Below are 25,123 nucleotides of genomic sequence, written 5' to 3'. Positions count from 1 at the left end.
CTGCTGATAGGCTGACAGATTGCACCTCCCCACTGTAAATGCGGGAAAGAGAAAAAAAAAATGGAGATCTTCATTGTTCCTGCAGAGATCCATCCCCTGCCCCTCCCCCCACCCCGCTGTACACTCAAACTGCGTATTAACATTAATTTTCATCATTACTGAGAAAAAATCCAGTTATGATTTTGGTGCACGAACAGTTATCGAACATAACCTCGAACAGCTGAATTTTTTTCAAATTGTTCGTGTTCGCCGAACGGCTCGAACACCGCCCAAAACAGCTCGAATTTGAGATTGGCGAACAGTTCGAGTAGAACAACGCTCATCTCTAGTCTCCCCACCAAGGAACAGGAGTTGCCCAGGGGAGGAAATTGCGCACCCACCTCAGGGTCCTGGAATCCCCCAGTACCCCTGGAACACTTGTGTGCTGAAGATCTAGCGGTAGCAAAACAGATGCTGACAGAAGAGTGTCATGCGTTCTCCAAAGATGACTATGATGTAGGCTGTATCCCGTCGTTGCATTTGAAAATCAATTTGAAAGACACGACCACAGTAACCAGAAGTTACAGTACATGTCTGTGGCAAAACCATTACATCTTGAAGTGAAAGAATATTTACAAGATCTCATCAACAGAGGTTGGGTCCAAAAGTCAAAGTCGTCTTATTCCTCTCCTATTGTCTGTGTTAGGAATAAGGACGGTATGTTGAGACTCTGTTGTGATTAGAGATGAGCGTTGTTCTACTCGAACTGTTCGCCAATCTCAAATTCGAGCTGTTTTGGGCGGTGTTCGAGCCGGTCGGCGAACACGAACAATTTGAGAAAAATTCGGCTGTTCGAGGTTATGTTCGATAACTGTTCGTGCACCAAAATCATAACTGGATTTTTTCTCAGTAATGATGAAAATTAATGTTAATACGCAGTTTGAGTGTACAGCGGGGCGGGGGGAGGGGCAGGGGATGGATCTCTGCAGGAACAATGAAGATCTCCATTTTTTTTTCTCTTTCCCGCATTTGCAGTGGGGAGGTGCAATCTGTCAGCCTATCAGCAGCGCACACACGGAGCGAAGTGCTTTTTTTCACACAAGCAAGGGCATGTGTCATTGGCAGTGTATGTCACATGTCCTTGCCCTATAAGACCAAGCCATTTTCCCCGTCGCCACCATTTTCTCACTGCTGCAGCTGCGTGTTAGACGGCACCGCTGTTGCTGTGTGCGCTATACCTTGTTAATTTCAAGCCAATTTTCGCACAAATATACAGATAGCTTGGGAGTAGGGAATAGTTGTGATTGCAGTCCTTTTAAGGACTAGGTTACAGCATTTCCTACGACTTTTATCAGGCAGGTCTGTGCTCTTAAATAGATAGATTGTGGGAGTAAAGACTAATTGTAATTGGAGTCCTTTTCAGGACTAGGTTACATCAGTTCCTATCAGTTTTTGCCAGGCAGGTCTGTGCCAGTGCTGTGCAAGTTTTTTTCACAGCATTTGGCTGAATCTAGCAAAGCTAATCCTTTTTGGCCTATTGCAGAGTGTGTTAGTCAGTGGAGTAGCCTATCTGTGTTGCAAGATATACCACCTGTGTATAGAATACCAATTTTTTTACTGCACCTAGTGAAGTAAAATCTTTTGGGCATAGCATCATTCTATTAGTCCATCTATACTGACCTCCATCAGGTTGCAAACTGAATATAATTTTTTTCTGCATCTAGCTCTGAAAAAATATTTGGGCTTCTAGCAGTGTGTGGGACTTGGTCTATTAGTCCATCTATACTGACCTCCATCAGGTTGCAAATTAAAAATATTTTTTTTCTTCATTTAGCTCTGAAAAAATATTTGGGCTTCTAGCAGTGTGTGGGACTTGTTCTATTAGTCCTTCTATACTGACCTCCAGCAGGTTGCAAATTGAATATAATTTTTTTCTGCATCTAGCTCTGAAAAAATATTTGGGCTTCTAGCGGTGTGTGGGACTTGGTCTATTAGTCCATCTATACTGACCTCCATCAGGTTGCAAATTAAAAATAATTTTTTTCTGCATCTAGCTCTGAAAAAATATTTGGGCTTCTAGCAGTGTGTGGGACTTGGTCTATTAGTCCATCTATACTGACCTCCATCAGGTTGCAAATTAAAAATAATTTTTTTCTTCATTTATCTCTGAAAAAATATTTGGGCTTCTAGCAGCGTGTGGGACTTGTTCTATTAGTCCATCTATACTGACCTCCATCAGGTTGCAAATTAAAAATAATTTTTTTCTGCATCTAGCTCTGAAAAAATATTTGGGCTTCTAGCAGTGTGTGGGACTTGGTCTATTAGTCCATCTATACTGACCTCCATCAGGTTGCAAATTAAAAATAATTTTTTTCTGCATCTAGCTCTGAAAAAATATTTGGGCTTCTAGCAGTGTGTGGGACTTGGTCTATTAGTCCATCTATACTGACCTCCATCAGGTTGCAAATTAAAAATAATTTTTTTCTTCATTTATCTCTGAAAAAATATTTGGGCTTCTAGCAGCGTGTGGGACTTGTTCTATTAGTCCATCTATACTGACCTCCATCAGGTTGCAAATTAAAAATAATTTTTTTCTGCATCTAGCTCTGAAAAAATATTTGGGCTTCTAGCAGTGTGTGGGACTTGGTCTATTAGTCCATCTATACTGACCTCCATCAGGTTGCAAATTAAAAATAATTTTTTTCTGCATCTAGCTCTGAAAAAATATTTGGGCTTCTAGCAGTGTGTGGGACTTGGTCTATTAGTCCATCTATACTGACCTCCATCAGGTTGCAAATTGAATAAAAAAATTTTCTGCATCTAGCTCTGAAAAAATATTTGGGCTTCTAGCAGTGTGTGGGACTTGGTCTATTAGTCCATCTATACTGACCTCCATCAGGTTGCAAATTAAAAATAATTTTTTTCTGCATCTAACCCAGCCAATAGTTTTGGCCTAATACCACAGTTTGGCCACTCAGCTCTGCTCGGTTACCATCCATTGTTTTTTTGTGCAAACAACTCCAGAGTTGTGAATTAGTTAACCACCAAAATGAGTGGAAAAAGGCCTGCTGCTGGTGGAAAGGGGAATAGGCGTGTTGGGAAGGGGAAAAAAGGTTGTGTCCGTGGGGTAGGTGCAGAAGAAAGACCATCTTCCAGCCAAACTAAAATGTCTACTTCTTTTAGCGGACAATGTGATAAGATCCCTTTCTTACGGCCACGCCAATCGCTACAAATTCCAGATGAGGCACAAAAACAGCAGGTGCTTCAACGGATATCAAGTGCTCCTTTAAGTGGGCTCTCCTCCACATCAACTTCAACATCACAAATACTCCAGTCCTCAAAGGTGTCACCCAAATCGCACTTGCTTCCTCACAGCTCCCAAATCTCCAGCTGCCCGTCTGAGTATGAGGTAGAACAGATTGTTGAGTCTGCAGAGCTGTTTACTCATACTATAGCCTGGGAATCAGAGGTCGACTCCAGCGCTTCTGTGAATCCAGACGAGGAAATGATCTGCACTGATGCCCAGAATCTTTATGAGTCGGATCCAGGACCAGACGCAGAAGGTTCTGACCATAATGTAGACCCTCATTCCCAAACTGTAACTCCTGTTGGTGGAGACAATGAGGAAGACGATGATAAGACTCAAATACCTGATTGGAGCGACAACTTTAGTTTTTTGTCAGGGCAGGAACAGGTTGGCTCTGAGGACGACGGGTGTGATAACGCACAGGGTGATGATGATGAGGTCGGAGATCCCACTTACTGTCAACCCACAGTCAGCCAAGAGATGAGGTCAGCAGAGGAGGTGGAGGAAGATGCTAGTGACGACGAGGTCAGGTTGCGCCTTCCTGGACAGAGACGTAGTACTGGAAGCACGTCAACAACTGCATCCTCAAACACAACTCTGCCTCTCACCACAAGTCGTGGTGGCTCTTCAGGTCGCATGGGTGCTAAGCCTTGCATAGCCTGGGCATTTTTTCAGATCGATAAAGATGACCCAACTCGTGTTATCTGTAACATTTGTCAGCAAAAGCTAAGTAGAGGCCAAAAAATACATAGTTTGAGTACTTCATGCATGAACCGGCACATGGACATGAAGCATAAGTTGCAGTGGGAAGCTCAGTGTGCTACAATGCGGTCTAGCCGGCCGGGCCAACCACCGTCTGCCATATCTTGTGCATCCGCGGCCTCTTCATCCTCTGTGACTGGGGGGACAGCAGTCACACCTGTTTTGGGGCGCAGACCTGCCACCTCTTTACCCGCAACAGCCAGCGTGATTGGCAGGTCATCATTTTCTTTGGAGGTGGTAACACCAGCTGGTCTTGAGCGCTGTCCGACATCGATAGCACCACCTTTGGATCAAGGCAACCTAACATGTCCGCCTGCATCTTCCTCACAGACCGGCAGTTTGCCGGGGACACCCTTATCAACCCCGTCTAAGCACAATAGCCAGCCCTCGGTCCCTCAGATGTGGACAAGTAAAAGACCATTTCCTCCTAGCCATGAGAAAGCTAAGAGGTTGAATTTCACCATCTGCAAGCTCTTGGCTACAGAAATGCTGCCTTTCCGCCTGGTGGACACAGAGGATTTTCGAGACCTTATGTCCGTCGCAGTGCCCCAGTACCAGATGCCCAGTCGGCACTACTTCTCAAAGAAAGGTGTGCCTGCGCTCCACCAGCATGTCGCACACAACATCACCGCTTCTTTGAGAAACTCTGTGTGTGACAGGGTGCATTTCACCACAGACACTTGGACGAGTAGGCATGGACAGGGGCGTTACATGTCGCTGACTGGGCACTGGGTAACTATGGTGACAGCAGGACAAGGGGCTGCTGTCCAAGTCTTGCCGTCCCCACGAGTTGTGCGTCAATCCTCTTTATGTCATTTTTCCTCCACTGCTTCTGCCTCCTCAACCTCCTCTCGGTCTTCCACCTGCACCCAAAGCCTGTCTGGTCATGCCACAAGCTTTCTAACTGCGCAGAAGGGATCCTGCACACCTCCTTACTATGCTGGCAGTAGGGCTCAACGTCATCAGGCGGTTTTTACATTGAAATGTCTGGGAAATGTGAGTCACACAGCTGAGGAGTTGTGGTCAGCTCTGGAGAACCAATTTCATGAATGGTTGTCTCCACTGGACCTGAAACCAGGGAAGGCCGTGTGCGACAATGCTGCAAACCTGGGTACGGCCCATCGCCGGGGCAATGTCACACACGTGCCTTGTATGGCTCACGTGTTGAACCTGGTTGTCCAGCAATTTTTAGCCCACTATCCCAGACTAGATGGCCTTCTGCAGAGGGCACGGTCGCTGTGTGCTCACTTCCGCCGTTCGCATCCCGCAGCTCAGCGACTTACATCTCTACAGAAGTCGTTGGGCCTGCCACTTCACCGGCTAAAATGCGATGTGCCTACCCGGTGGAATTCAACTCTGCACATGTTGCAGCGACTGTGGCAGCACCGACAAGCCCTGGTGCAATACGTTCTGACGTATAGCCTGGGCCAACGAGATTCAGAGGTGGGGCAAATCACGCTGGAGGAGTGGTCTCAGATCAGGGACCTATGCACCCTTCTGCACAGTTTTGAAATGGCGACGAAGATGTTTAGTGCTGACGATGCCATTATCAGCATGACTATTCCGGTGATTTACATGCTGGAGCACATGTTAAACAGAATTCGGAGTCAGGTGGTGGCACAAGAGGAGGTGGAGGAAGTAGAGGAGGAGGAGTTGTATGCGGAAGGGCTAACATCTGCAAGGTCCAGACGGTCGGCAGCACCAGGGCGGCAGGCATGTGAGGGTGGGGGAGATGATTTTACCAGGGCGCATGGTAGCAGCCAAACTAGTGAGGAAGGTGCAGGAGCCCAGGAAGAAGTGGAGGACGAACTGATGGAAGACTCATCAGATGAGGGAGACCTTGATCACATTTCTGTTGTGCGAGGTTGGGGGGAGAGGACAGAGGAAGGAAGCATGATTGTTACCTCGCCACCAACACAACAGGGACTTGGTGCTCCTGGATGTGCAACACACATGAGTGCCTTCTTGCTGCACTACCTGCAACATGACCCTCGAATTGTGAGAATTAGAAATAATCCTGACTACTGGGTTGCCACACTGTTAGATCCCCGGTACAAAAGTAAATTTGCAGAAATTATTCCTGCCATAGAAAGGGATGCACGCATGCAGGAGTATCAGCAGAGACTGTTGCAGAATCTTACATGTGCTTTTCCACAAAATACCAGTGGTGCACGTAGTGAATCTCACAGTTCCAACTTGCCAACCGTGGTCTGTATGGAATTGTTCAATAAAGGGCCCAAAATTAAGATAACATAGATGGGAGAGGTCTCTATGAATAGGAATTCCTAAGTATTTGATACCCTGTGAGGGCCAGGCAAAGGGAAAGTTGGACTGGATGGAATCCTATATGGATTTAGGGAGGGAGACATCGAGGGCCTCAGACTTCGCTGCATTGATTTTAAAATTTTACCATGTAACAAAGTGATCTATTTCAGCCATAACAGCAGGGATGGATATATGTGATTGAGTGATATATACTAGGACATCATCAGCAAATAGAGAGCACTTGTACTCAGTGCCTCCCACCTCAATCCACCTAATATTGGGGTTATGGCGAATTGATGAGAGCAGGTGCTCCGTCACTAGGATGTATAAGAGAGGGGACAGAGGACATCCCTGCCTTGTCCCATTGGTGATTGTGAAAGGTGATGAAAATGTTCTGACGCACCCCCTGGGCCTTGGGACACCCGGAGCCGGACCCTTTTTGGTGGATGCTGGTGGTTGTAGTCTTCGTGGCGGCGATCCGGTTCCGTGGCTCAGGGCGGTCAAACCAGTGGCGGAACTATTTATGTGGTTTTGATGTTTAAATGTCCGACTACGCCACCCGTGGATTGCGGTCAGAGTGAACCGCCGCTACAGGGCAGACCGCTAAGGCTGGTGTTGTGGGTGCAGCAGAGCGTAGCATAACTCCCCACGGGAGGAGTATAGCCTCAGGGCAGTGTATGCGGAGGATGGGGGTGATGGTGCAGGGCAGCAGCAGTAACGACACGGAGTCAGTGATGCAGTTCAGGGCCTTTACTCACAGTTCTTATTATCCAGACCACGTCTGCAGGTAACGGCTGCCCACGTCGTACTGTGCTCACCAGGTGAGGGGCTCAGACAACTCCCAGATAACTTTGGAGCGCTTCACAGGACCCCCTTTGTGTGTCCTTTGTCTGGCCTTTCTTACCAACACTTCTGTCCGGCTGCCTCGGGCCTCCTCTTGGTAAACTTGGCGCCAGTTTCCCTGACCCTATGTGGTGCCTTCCTAGCGGGTGGAGCAAGGGGCTGCGCCACATAAAATGTCAGAGCCTCCGGTTTCTAGCTGAGGGTCGTTTCCTGCCTCCACTAGTTCGGGGACCGGTCTCCCCCTTTGGCCTGACCCCTCCACGCAGGTGGATTCGAGCGTGCGGTGGCGACTCGCCCGTCCGCACCCCTGGGATCCCTTCATTCCTCGTTCCTGGAGCCTTCTCCGCTCCTCTTCCTTCCTTCTCCCTCTTGCAGGCCTGGGCCTCTGTTACTAGGCCCGCCTCCGGAGCAGAGCTCATGCAGAGCCCCTGCTCCCTGCCACTTCTGCTCAGACTTCTCTGCACTGAACTAAGATGGTGCCCACCTTTTATACTCCCTTCTCAATGCACCCAGGAACTGCTTCCTCCCTGCTCCTGCACTGCAGGGTTCCCCTTCCTCAGTGTTCCCTCCCCCCACTCCAGCCAGGGACAGGGACTGTCGTGCCCATCTCAGGGGCATATTGGTCGCCCTGCCCCACGGCAATGTGGTGTAATGCATGCAGGTGTCGGGTCCTTATCCACACTCCATCCTTATCTGAGAGTGAGATATCACACCTCTGGGTGAGGTGCAATACGTCTGTAGCAACCGAGCCCTCGGTGCTACAGTTCCATTTATCTTCAGCCTAGTTGACGTATTGTGATACAGGGCCGTGATTTTGGCTATAAAAGGGTCCCCTAGACCCCTACCCCAAGCTTTTTAAGAGAATCATATATGGCGTGCCAGGAGACTCTATGGAATGCTTTCTCAGCATCCAACGAGAGTATCTACTTACAAATTTTTAACTGCATCTAGCCCAGGAAATACTTTGTGCCTAGTAGCAGTGTCTGCTAGTCAGCGGATTATCCCGGCTGTTAAGCAAGCTACACCACCTGTAGTTTGGACACTTAATTTTTTCAAAGGAAATGCTTCGGGACCACGGGATACTTAGTGACGAGCATCAGGAGGCACCCCAAGGCATAGGGGCTGGGACTGGCACTAGGATGCCTTGCGGTGGACAGCCGAGCTCGATCCTTATAAAAGCTTTTTAACTGCAGCAGCTTTAGTGGACGCTACTGGAGCTGGAATTACGCGGCTGCTGGCATGAGACTTGCCCTCCAATAGATCCTTGTAAATGGATTTAAAGTGTATTCATTCAAATTAGAGGGACAATTTAAATTAAAAAGCTTAGAGCTGCCTCCACCACAGGGGGGCTCTCTCGACCCACCAGCGGACAGGCACCAGTATTGGGAGAGGGGGGCTGGCCGTCAGGGTTCACCGCGGCTCTGGCACAAACCCGGCGACACGGAGGTGGCACGGGCAGGAGCGGACTGGCCGTCTCGGCTTCTCACTTTTTGGATTTTAGAAGGGCATGACATGCCTATATCTGTGTCTCCCCCTCCTTTTACTCCTCCACCTCTTTTCTTTTCGCATGACTATATGTACTTGTCACTTTTCCATGTGTTAGTTGTGTCTTCTGAGCAGTTTGTCAGCTTTTGGACACCTTTGAAGGTGTTTTCTATGTGTTTCTATGTGTTTTTGTTTGCCTGCCATTGGTTTTAACGGTGTTCGAAGGTGTTCGACGAACAATTCGACGAACAGTTCGGCGAACACACGGGTGTTCGACGAACCGAACCGAACTCGAACACTACGGGGGTGGCTCAACACTAGTTGTGATTACCGGCGACTACACTGTGTTCCAAATTATTATGCAAATAATATTTTCTCAGATTTTCCCAAATTACCTATATGAATTGCAGTCATTGTAATTTTCCAGTCAAATAACTATTAGAGTACAATTGAAAGGTTTTTGTACAAACTGCCTATGATAACAGTATATTTTTTAAAAAATAAAACACTCAAACTGCACTCAAAATGCATGTTCCAAATTATTATGCACAGCAGAGTTTTCAACCTTTTCATTTTAATAAAGAACAAAAAAATGGTCATTTTTGAAATTCTAAGCATTAGCAGGTTATTACAAACTGAAATCAAACAGTTTTCAACTCAAAACTTTATTCTAGGTGATGTTACATTTGCACATAGGACCCCTTGTCCGAAAGGAGCTTCTGAACTCTCTCGTCCATTGAATTTGTCAGGTTTTGGTTGTTTTCTGCTTCAATTGTTTTGCATGAGGACAGAATACCCTCCCAGAGCTGTTGCTTAGATGTGAACTGCCTCCCGCCATTATAGACACTCCTTGTGATGATGCTCCAGAGGTTCTCAATGGGGTTGAGGTCAGGGGAGCATGTGGGCCACACCATAAGTTTGTCCCCTTTTATGCCCATAGCAGCCAGAGATGCAGATGTGTTATGTGCAGCATGAGACGGTGCATTATCATGCATGAAGATGATCTTGCTGCGGAATGCACGGTTCTTCTTCTTGAACCATGGCAGGGAGTGCTGTTTGAGAAGCTCAACATACATTATGGAGTTCATCTTTACCCCTTCAGGGATCCTAAAGGGGCCGACAATCTCTCTCCCCATGATTCCAGCCCAAAACATTACTCCACCTCCTCCTTGTTGGCACCGTAGACGTGTTTGCATGGGGTGTCCATCAACCAGCCATCCTCCACTCCATCCATCTGGACCATTGAGCGTTGCATGGCACTCATCGGTGAACAAAACAGTTCGATGGTCCAGATGAATGGAGTGGGCATAAAAGGGGACAAACTTATGGTGTGGCCCCCATACTCCCCTGACCTCAACCCCATTGAGAACCTCTGGAGCATCATCAAAAGGAGTGTCTATGATGGCGGGAGGCAGTTCACATCTAAGCAACAGCTCTGGGAGGGTATTCTGTCCTCATGCAAAACAATTGAAGCAGAAAACAACCAAAACCTGACAAATTCAATGGACGATAGAGTTCAGAAGCTCCTTTCGGACAAGGGGTCCTATGTGCAAATGTAACATCACCTAGAATAAAGTTTTGAGTTGAAAACTGTTTGATTTCAGTTTGTAATAACCTGCTAATGCTTATAATTTCAAAAATGACCATTTTTTTGTTCTTTATTAAAATGAAAAGGTTGAAAACTCTGCTGTGCATAATAATTTGGAACATGCATTTTGAGTGCAGTTGGAGTATTTTATTTTTTTAAAAATATACTGTTATCATAGGCAGTTTGTACAAAAACCTTTCAATTGTACTCTAATAGTTATTTGACTGGAAAATTACAATGACTGCAATTCATATAGGTAATTTGGGAAAATCTGATAAAATATTATTTGCATAATAATTTGGAACACAGTGTAAACCGAAAGTCAGTACCTGGTCGACACCCGATACCAAAGATCCAAGATATGCTGGATCAGGAAGTAACTGGTTCTCTGTACTTGATCAGGGTAAAGCACACCACCAAGGGTTTGTCGAAGAGTCCAGTAGACCGTTGACAGCATTCATCACTCCGTGGGGATTATATGAGTGGATCCACGTACCGTTTGGGCTCTGTTCAGCTCCAGCAGAATTCCAGAGGAGCATGGAGACATGTTTAGAAGGATTGAGGGACGATATCTGCCAGCCATACTTGGATGACAATGTGGTACACAGCAAAACCGTCCAGGAGCATGTTGAACATGTGAGGACCGTATTACAACGGTATCAACAACACGGAGTTAAGTTGACCCCAAAAAAGTGTGAACTGTTCAAAAGACAATTCCGATTTCTATGGAAAATTGTGTCCGGGGAACGATATACCATGGACCCAGCAGAAATCGCTCCGGTACTGGCCTTAAAAGACAAATGGCCCTCTACCGTCGGGGAATTGAGGCAGATATTAGGATTCCTCCCCTACTATCATATTTACGTTCGGAACTTCTCCAGGATTGCCGCCCCACTATACCTCCTCTTGGGGGGGACAACAGAGACAACAACACCCACGGAGAAAAAGAAGAACGTGGGTAGGATCGGGCTCAAAATAAACAATGCCGTTTCATCCCAACTGCCCATTCTCTGGACAGCAGACCACCAGGAGGTATTGGAAGATCTAGTAGACTACTTGGTAAACCCACCCATCTTGGGATATCCTGATTTCAATTTACCATTTATTCTTCATTGTGACGCTTCTCAAGTTGGACTGGGAGCTGCCCTGTAACAGCATCAAGATGGAAAAATGAGAGTCATCGGTTACGGTTCTAGAACGTTGACAGATGCCGAGAAGAATTACCATCTACATTCTGGAAAATTGGAGCTCCTGGCATTGAAATGGGCTATCTGTGAACAATTTAAAGATTATCTCTACTACAGCATAGAGTTTAAGGTATATACTGAAAATAACCCTTTGACCTATGTCCTTACTATAGCCAAACTGAATGCAATGGGTCAGAGATGGGTCGCTGAACTAGCTGCCTTCAATTTCAGCATCAAGTACAGGCCAGGAAAATGCAATGTGGATGCTGACGGATTGTCAAGAATGCTACTAGAGCCTGAGGAGTTCATGCAAGAATGCTCAGAGGAAGTCAGTCTGGAAACAATTGAGAGCACTACCCAAGCAGTACAAGCTTATCAGGAGGAAGACACACCACTGTGGTGTCCATTGACAGTGGAAACCACCATAAAAGCGAGAGAACAAGATCACTTTCTACATCTCGAGATGTGCAAGGGTGGTAACGAATACATCTTGGTGGTGATGGGCCATTTCACTCGATTTACTCAAGCATGCCACCACCAATAAATCGGGTCGAACAGCAGCAGAGAAGATCTTCAAGGATTTTGATTTGAAGTTTGGGTTCACTACGAGGTTGCACCATGACCAAGGAAGAGCCTTTTGAGAACCAGCTGTTCGCCAAGCTAGGAAAGTACTGTAGAATTCAGAGATCCCACACAGCGCCCTATCACCCAGAGCATAATGGACAAGTGGAACGTTTTAACCGGACATTATTGTCGATGTTGCGCACTTTAACAGCTGATGAGAAGAAAGACTGGAAGAGTTCTCTGTCAAAAGTGGTACATGCCTATAACTGTACAAAGAGCGATGCAACTGGTTACTCATTCTTTTTCCTATTGTATAGACGATCGCCAAGACTGCCAATCGACATCATGTACGATACTCCTGTGTCAGAGACTTACAGAACGTATCCGGAGTATGTTCGGAAATGGAAGGAACGGATGGCAGAGGCATACAATGTAGCGTCCAAAGTGGTTGCGCAAGGACAGAGCAAGACTAAGGAGTACTATGATCTAAAATGTTATGGAGCAGAATTGGCACCGGGAAGCCGGGTGCTAGTCATGAACGTACGTGAGAAAGGCAGTCCAGGAAAACTTCGTTCATAGTGGGAAGACAAGGTGTATATGCTCGTAAGGAGGAAAGCTGATGACAGCCGAATGTATGAAATCCGATTGGAAACGGGAGACAAGAAAACCAGAATAGTACATCGAAATTTACTGCTACCCGGTGATTATCTCCCACCACAACAAGACTTCCCAGAAGTAGACCGACATCGTCCGAGATCGACTAAGGGACCACCACAGACTGAAGCTCCGAAGGTGGATAGTGACCTTGAAAGTTCCGATGGAGAAGAACACACTGTTGTATTTCTCGGACCGGCAAGGAGAGGGATGTACCATCCTCAGGAGAGTGAACTAAGTCCTGAGGCTCCAGACTTCGTACCAAGGAGTATAGATGAAGTCCAATTTAGATCTGATGATCGAACACCGGCTCCTGAAGAGAGCGATCGACACTCGGGAGGAGCGGAATTACCAGACCGTGCGGAAACAAGCGACTCAGGAGAAGTACAGGAACTTAGAGAGGCAGCTCCAAGAGCATCTGAGGAAGCACGGGAAGTGAGTGCGGCGGAAGAAACTTCTGTGACCAAAAAACCCGTGATCTCTGAGGAACAACCCACCAGGAGGATGTCGACTCGAGAAGTGAGGAGGCCCGTGATGTTGATCTATGAGACACTTGGTGAACAGAGTCAAGTGCCCAGGACTGTCGACTGAAAACAGGTATCTCTGCCTGTGGACCAAGTAAGCCCACTTGAGTGGTATTCACTACTGAGAGGCAGTATGGAAGATGTTACCTGGTGGAAAGACTTGTTTTCATACTTTGATTTTCCTTAAAAGACTTTGTAGAAACAAAGAACTGTTAAAGCATAGAGAAAAAGAGCTATTGTTAGAGAGCCATCAGCCGGCTATGCTTTGTTATTCCCATTACTAAAGAGTGGGTCTCCTATACTGTTATTGCGTATGCAGTGAGTGGCAGGTCTGCCCAAAATTTGGACGCACCCCAATGCCCCTTTGAAAATTTGGACGAACCCCAATACCCCTATGAATAGACTTAGAGGAGGGCCTCCTGAAAACTATGCTCCCAATATTAGGAAGTGGGTCTCCCATACTGTTTGCCTATGCAGTGAATGCAAGGGCTCCCAAAAATTTAGACCTACTCCAATGCCCCTTGGAAGAGACGTAGAGGAGGGCCTCCTGAAAATAAATGTTCCCATCATTAGGAAGTGGGTCTCCCATTGTGTTTGCCTATGCAGTGAATGCAAGGGTTGCCAAAAATTTGGAGGCACTCCAATGCCTTTTGGAAGAGACATGGAGGTCAGAGGGCCTCCTGAAAACAATGTTCCCATTATTAGGAAGTGGGTCTCCCATAGTGTTGGACTATGCAGTGAATGCCAGGGCTGCCAAAAATTGGGATGCACTCCAATACCCCTTGGAAGAGATGTAGAGGGCCTCATGAAAAAATGTTCCCATTATTAGGAAGTGGGTCTCCCATAGTGTTGGCCTATGCAGTGAATGCCAGGGCTGCCAAAAATTGGGAGGCACTACAATGCCCCTTGGAAGAGACGTAGAGGGCCTCCTGAAAACAATGTTCCCATTATTAAGAAGTGGGTCTCCCATTGTGTTTGCCTATGCAATGAATGCAAGGGTTGTCAAAAATTTGGAGGCACTCCAATGCCCCTTGGAAGAGATGTGGAGGTCAAAGGGCATCCTGAAAACAATGTTCTCATTATTAGGAAGTGGGTCTCCCATAGTGTTGGCCTATGCAGTGAATGCAAGGGCTGCCAAAAATTTGGAGGCACTCCAATGCACCTTGGAAAAGACGTGGAGGAGGGCCTCATAAAAAAAATGTTCCCACTAGAATGGATACTTGTAATGCCCATGCACTAAGTGTGTTGGCTGACAAACATTTACCCCTGAGGGTAAACATGAACATACTGTATAATTTTTTTTTTTTATGGGCATCATAAACACCTTTTAAGAAAATTACGTGGGTGTTGCACCATGGACCACGGTCACCCTGGTGATATGGTGGTGGAGGATGAGGATGAGGAGAAGTAGGAGGACAAGAGCAAATAGCCAAAATCAGGAAGCGTATACCCATGTCTGGGTGTGAAGACAGAGGTGCATGGGAATACACTTCCCAAAAAAAGACACTGGATTTGAGTTTATGTTACGCTGCTATCATTCAGTGGTGTTGTGAAGTCTGGCCCAATCCAGCCCTTGTTCATTTTTATAAGAGTCAGCCTATCAGCATTTTCAGTTGACAGGCGGATGCACTTATTAGTTATAATTCCACCAGCGTAACTAAAAACCTGCTCTGATAAAACGCTAGCAGAAGGGCAGGCCAGGATCTCCAAAGCATAGAGAGCCAGTTCATTCCACGTGTCCAGCTTGGACACCCAATAATTATAAGGCACAGAAGAATCACAGAGGACGTTGGTATGGTTGGCAAGGTACTCCCTCAAAATCTTCCCAAACTTTGCACTCCCTTTGAGAGTACCCCGCGCCTCAGGGCCTGTGCGATGGGAGGGGCTGAGAAAACTCTCCCAGAACTTTGACAGTGTTCCCCTGCCTCTGCTGGATTGGAGTTGTGTCTCTCTCGCCTGTACTCATTGGTTGCCCAACGAACTGTGACCTCTGCCGCCATCGTTTTCAGATGGGAATTTTTTTAATAGTTCCGCAACAAGGGCCTTCTAGTACTGCCCCATATTTGTAAACCTGTCCGCCCCAGGAATAAGAGATAGAAAGTTCTCCTTGTAGCGTGGGTCTAGAAGTGTCACCAACCAGTAATGACTGTCACCCAAAATTTTGAGAACGCGAGAGTCACGGGAAAGGCAGTGTAACATAAACTCTGCCTAGCATGCCAGACTGCTAACAGGCAAGACTTCCATGTCCTGACCAAGAGCACAACTGACCATGCTCTCCTCCTCATCCTCCCTGTCCTCAGGCCATCCACACTGAACAGACGGTATGACAGTTGTGCAGGTAGTACCATCTATAGCGCATAACACTAGCTCCTGTTCTTCCTCCTCCTCCTCCTCTTCCTCATTGTCACTCAATCCATGTTGGGGTGAGATGAGGATGGGCTGTGTGTAATCACTCTGTATGGTTACTTGCTCCATCTCATCGTGCTCCGCCTGCAATGCATCATCTTTGTTTGTGAGGAGAGAGCATTTCTGAAGACAGAGAAGTGGGATAGTGAAGCTAATTATGGCGTCATCCCCGCTCACCATCTTAGTGGAGTCCTCAAAGTTTTGGAGGATGGTACATATGTCTGACATCCAGGTCCACTCCTGAGGTCTTATGTGTGGAATCTGAACTGAATACCAACGGCCTTGTTGATGCTGGTAGTCAACAACTGCCCTCTTCTGCTGACAAATCCTTCCCAACATCTGCAGTGTAGAGTTCCAACACGTAGGGGCATCACACAACAGGCAGTGAATCGGAAGCTGCAAACGCTGCTGAAGCACGGCAAGGGAGGGGGAAGCTGTAGCTGACTTTCTAAAATGGGCACCAGGCGGCATACTTTGAGAAGCAGATCCGGCAGCTTCAGAGCCGCCACCGGGTTCCAGCCATTGTCACACATGACTATGCCTGGCTATAGGTTCAGCGGTGTCAGCCACAGATCTGCCTGCTCTTTCAGAGCAGTCCACAACTCTTCAGCATTGTGCGGTTTGTCACCTAAGCATATTATCTTCAGCCCAGCCTGTTGCCACTTGGCTGAGGCAGTGCTGCAGTGCTTCCAGCTTGTGACTGATGTGGTCATTTCTGAGATGGAGACTGAAGAGGAGGAGGAGGCTGAGGAGGATGAGGTGCAGGAGCTGTAGACTGTGGGGGCAACCCTGATTAACCTAGGGCCCGCAATTCTCGGCATCGGGAGGATGTGTTCCGTCCCAAGGTCTTATTAGGTCCCGGCTTCCACTATGTTAAACCAGTGTGCCGTCAACGAGAGAAATAGTGGTGGCTGGGGACCGAGTACCAAGGGACAGCCGCTGCCATCAAGTTGCGGAAAGCTTCCGTCTCCACAATTGCGGAAAACTTCCGTCTCCACAAGCCTGAAAGGCAACATTTCGAGCGCAAGCAGTCGTGAAATGTGGGAATTTAGTAGTGTGGCCTGTGGGGCGTTGACAACTGAACACTGCGCTGGGACAAGGACGTGCTTGCTGATGGTGCTAGTTGAGAGTGTTCAATGAAAAGTGCAGGGCAGGAGGCATCTTCGCATACAGTATGACAGGGGATTGGCTTGCATGCACAACAGCAGAAGAAGCAGTGGTGTCATCCGCAGACACTATTCCTGGACCCTAGGGTTTGGCCCACAAAGTCAAGTGCTTTGCTGCCATGTGACAGATCATGCTGGTGTTGGTCAGGCTGGTAGTTTTGCGACCCCTGCTGATGCTGGCCTGGCAGGTGGTGCTAATGGCCTTTTTAGGGTTATTGGCAGAGTATTTAAAAAATAACCAGACTTGGGAAGACTTAATAGTATAGATGAGCGTTGTTCTACTCGAACTGTTCGCCAATCTCAAATTCGAGCTGTTTTGGGCGGTGTTCGAGCCGTTCGGCGAACACGAACGATTTGAGAAAAATTCGGCTGTTCGAGGTTATGTTCGATAACTGTTCGTGCACCAAAATCATAACTGGATTTTTTCTCAGTAATGATGAAAATTAATGTTAATACGCAGTTTGGGTGTACAGTGGGGTGGGGGGAGGGGCAGGGGATGGATCTCTGCAGGAATAATGAAGATCTCCATTTTTTTTTCTCTTTCCCGCATTTGCAGTGGGGAGGTGCAGTCTGTCAGCCTATCAGCAGCGCACACACGGAGCGAACTGCTGTTTTTCACACAAGCAAGGGCATGTGTCATTGGCAGTGTATGTCACATGTCCTTGCCCTATAAGACCAAGCCATTTTCCCCGTCGCCACCATTTTCTCACTGCTGCAGCTGCGTGTTAGACGGCACCGCTGTTGCTGTGTGCGCTATACCTTGTTAATTTCAAGCCAATTTTCGCACAAATCTACAGATAGCTTGGGAGTAGGGAATAGTTGTGATTGCAGTCCTTTTAAGGACTAGGTTACAGCATTTCCTACGACTTTTATCAGGCAGGTCTGTGCTCTTAAATAGATAGATTGTGGGAGTAAAGACTAATTGTAATTGCAGTCCTTTTCAGGACTAGGTTACATCAGTTCCTATCAGTTTTTGCCAGGCAGGTCTGTGCCAGTGCTGTGCAAGTTTTTTCACAGCATTTGGCTGAATCTAGCAAAGCTAATCCTTTTTGGCCTATTGCAGAGTGTGTTAGTCAGTGGAGTAGCCTATCTGTGTTGCAAGATATACCACCTGTGTATAGAATACCAATTTTTTTACTGCACCTAGAGAAGTAAAATCTTTTGGGCATAGCATCATTCTATTAGTCCATCTATACTGACCTCCATCAGGTTGCAAATTGAATATAATTTTTTTCTGCATCTAGCTCTGAAAAAATATTTGGGCTTCTAGCAGTGTGTGGGACTTGTTCTATTAGTCCATCTATACTGACCTCCATCAGGTTGCAAACTGAATATAATTTTTTTCTGCATCTAGCTCTGAAAAAATATTTGGGCTTCTAGCAGTGTGTGGGACTTTCTCTATTAGTCCATCTATACTGACCTCCATCAGGTTGCAAATTAAAAATAATTTTTATCTGCATCTACCTCTGAAAAAATATTTGGGCTTCTAGCTGTGTGTGGGACTTGTTCTATTAGTCCATCTATACTGACCTCCATCAGGTTGCAAACTGAATATAATTTTTTTCTGCATCTAGCTCTGAAAATATATTTGGCCTTCTAACAGTGTGTGGGACTTTCTCTATTAGTCCATCTATACTGACCTCCATCAGGTTGCAAATTAAAAATAATTTCTATCTGCATCTAGCTCTGAAAAAATATTTGGCCTTCTAGCAGTGTGTGGGACTTTCTCTATTAGTCCATCTATACTGACCTCCATCAGGTTGCAAATTAAAAATAATTTTTATCTGCATCTACCTCTGAAAAAATATTTGGGCTTCTAGCTGTGTGTGGGACTTGTTCTATTAGTCCTTCTATACTGACCTCCATCAGGTTGCAAACTGAATATAATTTTTTTCTGCATCTAGCTCTGAAAAAATATTTGGCCTTCTAGCAGTGTGTGGGACTTTCTCTATTAGTCCATCTATACTGACCTCCATCAGGTTGCAAACTGAATATATTTTTTTTTCTGCATCTACCTCTGAAAAAATATTGGGCTTCTAGCTGTGTGTGGGACTTGTTCTATTAATCCATCTATACAGACCTCCATCGGGTTGCAAACTGAATATATTTTTTTCTGCATCTACCTCTGAAAAAATATTGGGCTTCTAGCTGTGTGTGGGACTAGTTCTATTAATCCATCTATACAGACCTCCATCAGGTTGCAAACTGAATATAATTTTTTTCTGCATCTAGCTCTGAAAAAATATTTGGCCTTCTAGCAGTGTGTGGGACTTTCTCTATTAGTCCATCTATACTGACCTCCATCAGGTTGCAAATTAAAAATAATTTTTATCTGCATCTAGCTCTGAAAAAATATTTGGCCTTCTAGCAGTGTGTGGGACTTTCTCTATTAGTCCATCTATACTGACCTCCATCAGGTTGCAAATTAAAAATAATTTTTATCTGCATCTACCTCTGAAAAAATATTTGGGCTTCTAACTGTGTGTGGGACTTGTTCTATTAGTCCATCTATACTGACCTCCATCAGGTTGCAAACTGAATATAATTTTTTTCTGCATCTAGCTCTGAAAAAATATTTGGCCTTCTAGCAGTGTGTGGGACTTTCTCTATTAGTCCATCTATACTGACCTCCATCAGGTTGCAAATTAAAAATAATTTTTTTTCTGCATCTACCTCTGAAAAAATATTGGGCTTCTAGCTGTGTGTGGGACTTGTTCTATTAATCCATCTATACAGACCTCCATCAGGTTGCAAACTGAATATAATTTTTTTCTGCATCTAGCTCTGAAAAAATATTTGGCCTTCTAGCAGTGTGTGGGACTTTCTCTATTAGTCCATCTATACTGACCTCCATCAGGTTGCAAATTAAAAATAATTTTTATCTGCATCTACCTCTAAAAAAATATTTGGGCTTCTAGCTGTGTGTGGGACTTGTTCTATTAGTCCATCTATACTGACCTCCATCAGGTTGCAAACTGAATATAATTTTTTTCTGCATCTAGCTCTGAAAAAATATTTGGCCTTCTAGCAGTGTGTGGGACTTTCTCTATTAGTCCATCTATACTGACCTCCATCAGGTTGCAAATTAAAAATAATTTTTTTTCTGCATCTACCTCTGAAAAAATATTGGGCTTCTAGCTGTGTGTGGGACTTGTTCTATTAATTCATCTATACAGACCTCCATCAGGTTGCAAACTGAATATAATTTTTTTCTGCATCTAGCTCTGAAAAAATATTTGGCCTTCTAGCAGTGTGTGGGACTTTCTCTATTAGTCCATCTATACTGACCTCCATCAGGTTGCAAATTAAAAATAATTTTTATCTGCATCTACCTCTGAAAAAATATTTGGGCTTCTAGCTGTGTGTGGGACTTGTTCTATTAGTCCTTCTATACTGACCTCCATCAGGTTGCAAACTGAATATAATTTTTTTCTGCATCTAGCTCTGAAAAAATATTTGGCCTTCTAGCAGTGTGTGGGACTTTCTCTATTAGTCCATCTATACTGACCTCCATCAGGTTGCAAACTGAATATATTTTTTTTTCTGCATCTACCTCTGAAAAAATATTGGGCTTCTAGCTGTGTGTGGGACTTGTTCTATTAATCCATCTATACAGACCTCCATCGGGTTGCAAACTGAATATATTTTTTTCTGCATCTACCTCTGAAAAAATATTGGGCTTCTAGCTGTGTGTGGGACTAGTTCTATTAATCCATCTATACAGACCTCCATCAGGTTGCAAACTGAATATAATTTTTTTCTGCATCTAGCTCTGAAAAAATATTTGGCCTTCTAGCAGTGTGTGGGACTTTCTCTATTAGTCCATCTATACTGACCTCCATCAGGTTGCAAATTAAAAATAATTTTTATCTGCATCTAGCTCTGAAAAAATATTTGGCCTTCTAGCAGTGTGTGGGACTTTCTCTATTAGTCCATCTATACTGACCTCCATCAGGTTGCAAATTAAAAATAATTTTTATCTGCATCTACCTCTGAAAAAATATTTGGGCTTCTAACTGTGTGTGGGACTTGTTCTATTAGTCCATCTATACTGACCTCCATCAGGTTGCAAACTGAATATAATTTTTTTCTGCATCTAGCTCTGAAAAAATATTTGGCCTTCTAGCAGTGTGTGGGACTTTCTCTATTAGTCCATCTATACTGACCTCCATCAGGTTGCAAATTAAAAATAATTTTTTTTCTGCATCTACCTCTGAAAAAATATTGGGCTTCTAGCTGTGTGTGGGACTTGTTCTATTAATCCATCTATACAGACCTCCATCAGGTTGCAAACTGAATATAATTTTTTTCTGCATCTAGCTCTGAAAAAATATTTGGCCTTCTAGCAGTGTGTGGGACTTTCTCTATTAGTCCATCTATACTGACCTCCATCAGGTTGCAAATTAAAAATAATTTTTATCTGCATCTACCTCTAAAAAAATATTTGGGCTTCTAGCTGTGTGTGGGACTTGTTCTATTAGTCCATCTATACTGACCTCCATCAGGTTGCAAACTGAATATAATTTTTTTCTGCATCTAGCTCTGAAAAAATATTTGGCCTTCTAGCAGTGTGTGGGACTTTCTCTATTAGTCCATCTATACTGACCTCCATCAGGTTGCAAATTAAAAATAATTTTTTTTCTGCATCTACCTCTGAAAAAATATTGGGCTTCTAGCTGTGTGTGGGACTTGTTCTATTAATTCATCTATACAGACCTCCATCAGGTTGCAAACTGAATATAATTTTTTTCTGCATCTAGCTCTGAAAAAATATTTGGCCTTCTAGCAGTGTGTGGGACTTTCTCTATTAGTCCATCTATACTGACCTCCATCAGGTTGCAAATTAAAAATAATTTTTATCTGCAGCTACCTCTGAAAAAATATTTGGGCTTCTAGCTGTGTGTGGGACTTGTTCTATTAGTCCATCTATACTGACCTCCAACAGGTTGCAAACTGAATATAATTTTTTTCTGCATCTAGCTCTGAAAAAATATTTGGCCTTCTAGCAGTGTGTGGGACATTCTCTATTAGTCCATCTATACTGACCTCCATCAGGTTGCAAACTGAATATATATTTTTTCTGCATCTACCTCTGAAAAAATATTTGGGCTTCTAGCTGTGTGTGGGACTTGTTCTATTAGTCCATCTATACTGACCTCCATCAGGTTGCAAATCGAATATAATTTTTTTCTGCATCTAACCCAGCCAATAGTTTTGGCCTAATACCACAGTTTGGCCATTCAGCTCTGCTCGGTTCCCATCCATTGTTTTTTTGTGCAAACAACTCCAGAGTTGTGAATTAGTTAACCACCAAAATGAGTGGAAAAAGGCCTGCTGCTGGTGGAAAGGGGAATAGGCGTGTTGGGAAGGGGAAAAAAGGTTGTGTCCGTGGGGTAGGTGTTAAAGCAACAGTAACATCTGCAGAAGAAAGACCATCTTCCAGCCAAACTAAAATGTCTACTTCTTTTAGCGGACAATGTGATAAGATCCCTTTCTTACGGCCACGCCAATCGCTACAAATTCCAGATGAGGCACAAAAACAGCAGGTGCTTCAACGGATATTAAGTGCTCCTTTAAGTGGGCTCTCCTCCACATCAACTTCAACATCACAAATACTCCAGTCCTCAAAGGTGTCACCCCAATCGCACTTGCTTCCTCACAGCTCCCAAATCTCCAGCTGCCCGTCTGAGTATGAGGTAGAACAGATGGTTGAGTCTGCAGAGCTGTTTACTCATACTATAGCCTGGGAATCAGAGGTCGACTCCAGCGCTTCTGTGAATCCAGACGAGGAAATGATCTGCACTGATGCCCAGAATCTTTATGAGTCGGATCCAGGACCAGACGCAGAAGGTTCTGACCATAATGTAGACCCTCATTCCCAAACTGTAACTCCTGTTGGTGGAGACAATGAGGAAGACGATGATGAGACTCAAATACCTGATTGGAGCGACAATTTTAGTTTTTTGTCAGGGCAGGAACAGGTTGGCTCTGAGGACGACGGGTGTGATAACGCACAGGGTGATGATGATGAGGTTGGAGATCCCACTTACTGTCAACCCACAGTCAGCCAAGAGATGAGGTCAGCAGAGGAGGTGGAGGAAGATGCTAGTGACGACGAGGTCAGGTTGCGCCTTCCTGGACAGAGACGTAGTACTGGAAGCACGTCAACAACTGCATCCTCAAACACAACTCTGCCTCTCACCACAAGTCGTGGTGGCTCTTCAGGTCGCATGGGTGCTAAGCCTTGCATAGCCTGGGCATTTTTTCAGATCGATAAAGATGACCCAACTCGTGTTATCTGTAACATTTGTCAGCAAAAGCTAAGTAGAGGCCAAAAAATACATAGTTTGAGTACTTCATGCATGAACCGGCACATGGACATGAAGCATAAGTTGCAGTGGGAAGCTCAGTGTGCTACAATGCGGCCTAGCCGGCCGGGCCAACCACCGTCTGCCATATCTTGTGCATCCGCGGCCTCTTCATCCTCTGTGACTGGGGGGACAGCAGTCACACCTGTTTTGGGGCGCAGACCTGCCACCTCTTTACCCGCAACAGCCAGCGTGATTGGCAGGTCATCATTTTCTTTGGAGGTGGTAACACCAGCTGGTGTTGAGCGCTGTCCGACATCGATAGCACCACCTTTGGATCAAGGCAACCTAACATGTCCGCCTGCATCTTCCTCACAGACCGGCAGTTTGCCAGGGACACCCTTATCAACCCCGTCTAAGCACAATAGCCAGCCCTCGGTCCCTCAGATGTGGACAAGTAAAAGACCATTTCCTCCTAGCCATGAGAAAGCTAAGAGGTTGAATTTCACCATCTGCAAGCTCTTGGCTACAGAAATGCTGCCTTTCCGCCTGGTGGACACAGAGGATTTTCGAGACCTTATGTCCGTCGCAGTGCCCCAGTACCAGATGCCCAGTCTGCACTACTTCTCAAAGAAAGGTGTGCCTGCGCTCCACCAGCATGTCGCACACAACATCACCGCTTCTTTGAGAAACTCTGTGTGTGACAGGGTGCATTTCACCACAGACACTTGGACGAGTAGGCATCGACAGGGGCGTTACATGTCGCTGACTGGCCACTGGGTAACTATGGTGACAGCAGGACAAGGGGCTGCTGTCCAAGTCTTGCCGTCCCCACGAGTTGTGCGTCAATCCTCTTTATGTCAAAGTTCCTCCACTGCTTCTGCCTCCTCAACCTCCTCTCGGTCTTCCACCTGCACCCAAAGCCTGTCTGGTCATGCCACAAGCTTTCTAACTGCGCAGAAGGGATCCTGCACACCTCCTTACTATGCTGGCAGTAGGGCTCAACGTCATCAGGCGGTTTTTACTTTGAAATGTCTGGGAAATGTGAGTCACACAGCTGAGGAGTTGTAGTCAGCTCTGGAGAACCAATTTCATGAATGGTTGTCTCCACTGGACCTGAAACCAGGGAAGGCCGTGTGCGACAATGCTGCAAACCTGGGTGCGGCCCTTCACCGGGGCAATGTCACACACGTGCCTTGTATGGCTCACGTGTTGAACCTGGTTGTCCAGCAATTTTTAGCCCACTATCCCAGACTAGATGGCCTTCTGCAGAGGGCACGGTCGCTGTGTGCTCACTTCCGCCGTTCGCATCCCGCAGCTCAGCGACTTACATCTCTACAGAAGTCGTTGGGCCTGCCACTTCACCGGCTAAAATGCGATGTGCCTACCCGGTGGAATTCAACTCTGCACATGTTGCAGCGACTGTGGCAGCACCGACAAACCCTGGTGCAATACGTTCTGACGTATAGCCTGGGCCAACGAGATCCAGAGGTGGGGCAAATCACGCTGGAGGAGTGGTCTCAGATCAGGGACCTATGCACCCTTCTGCACAGTTTTGAAATGGCGACGAAGATGATTAGTGCTGACGATGCCATTATCAGCATGACTATTCTGGTGATTTACATGCTGGAGCACATGTTAAACAGAATTCGGAGTCAGGTGGTGGCACAAGAGGAGGTGGAGGAAGTAGAGGAGGAGGAGTTGTATGCGGAAGGGCTAACATCTGCAAGGTCCAGACGGTCGGCAGCACCAAGGTGGCAGGCATGTGAGGGTGGGGGAGATGGTTTTACCAGGGCGCATGGTAGCAGCCAAACTAGTGAGGAAGGTGCAGGAGCCCAGGAAGAAGTGGAGGACGAACTGATGGAAGACTCATCAGATGAGGGAGACCTTGATCACATTTCTGTTGTGCGAGGTTGGGGGGAGAGGACAGAGGAAGGAAGCATGATTGTTACCTCACCACCAACACAACAGGGACTTGGTGCTCCTGGATGCGCAACACACATGAGTGCCTTCTTGCTGCACTACCTGCAACATGACCCTCGAATTGTGAGAATTAGAAATAATCCTGACTACTGCTTTGCCACA

The sequence above is a fragment of the Phyllobates terribilis genome, unplaced genomic scaffold, assembly GCF_046119375.1.
Source record: "Phyllobates terribilis strain yellow unplaced genomic scaffold, ASM4611937v1 Scaffold_1__5_contigs__length_1240528914, whole genome shotgun sequence".
In the NCBI taxonomy this organism is placed as follows: domain Eukaryota; kingdom Metazoa; phylum Chordata; class Amphibia; order Anura; family Dendrobatidae; genus Phyllobates; species Phyllobates terribilis.
This window is presented reverse-complemented; position numbering follows the sequence as displayed.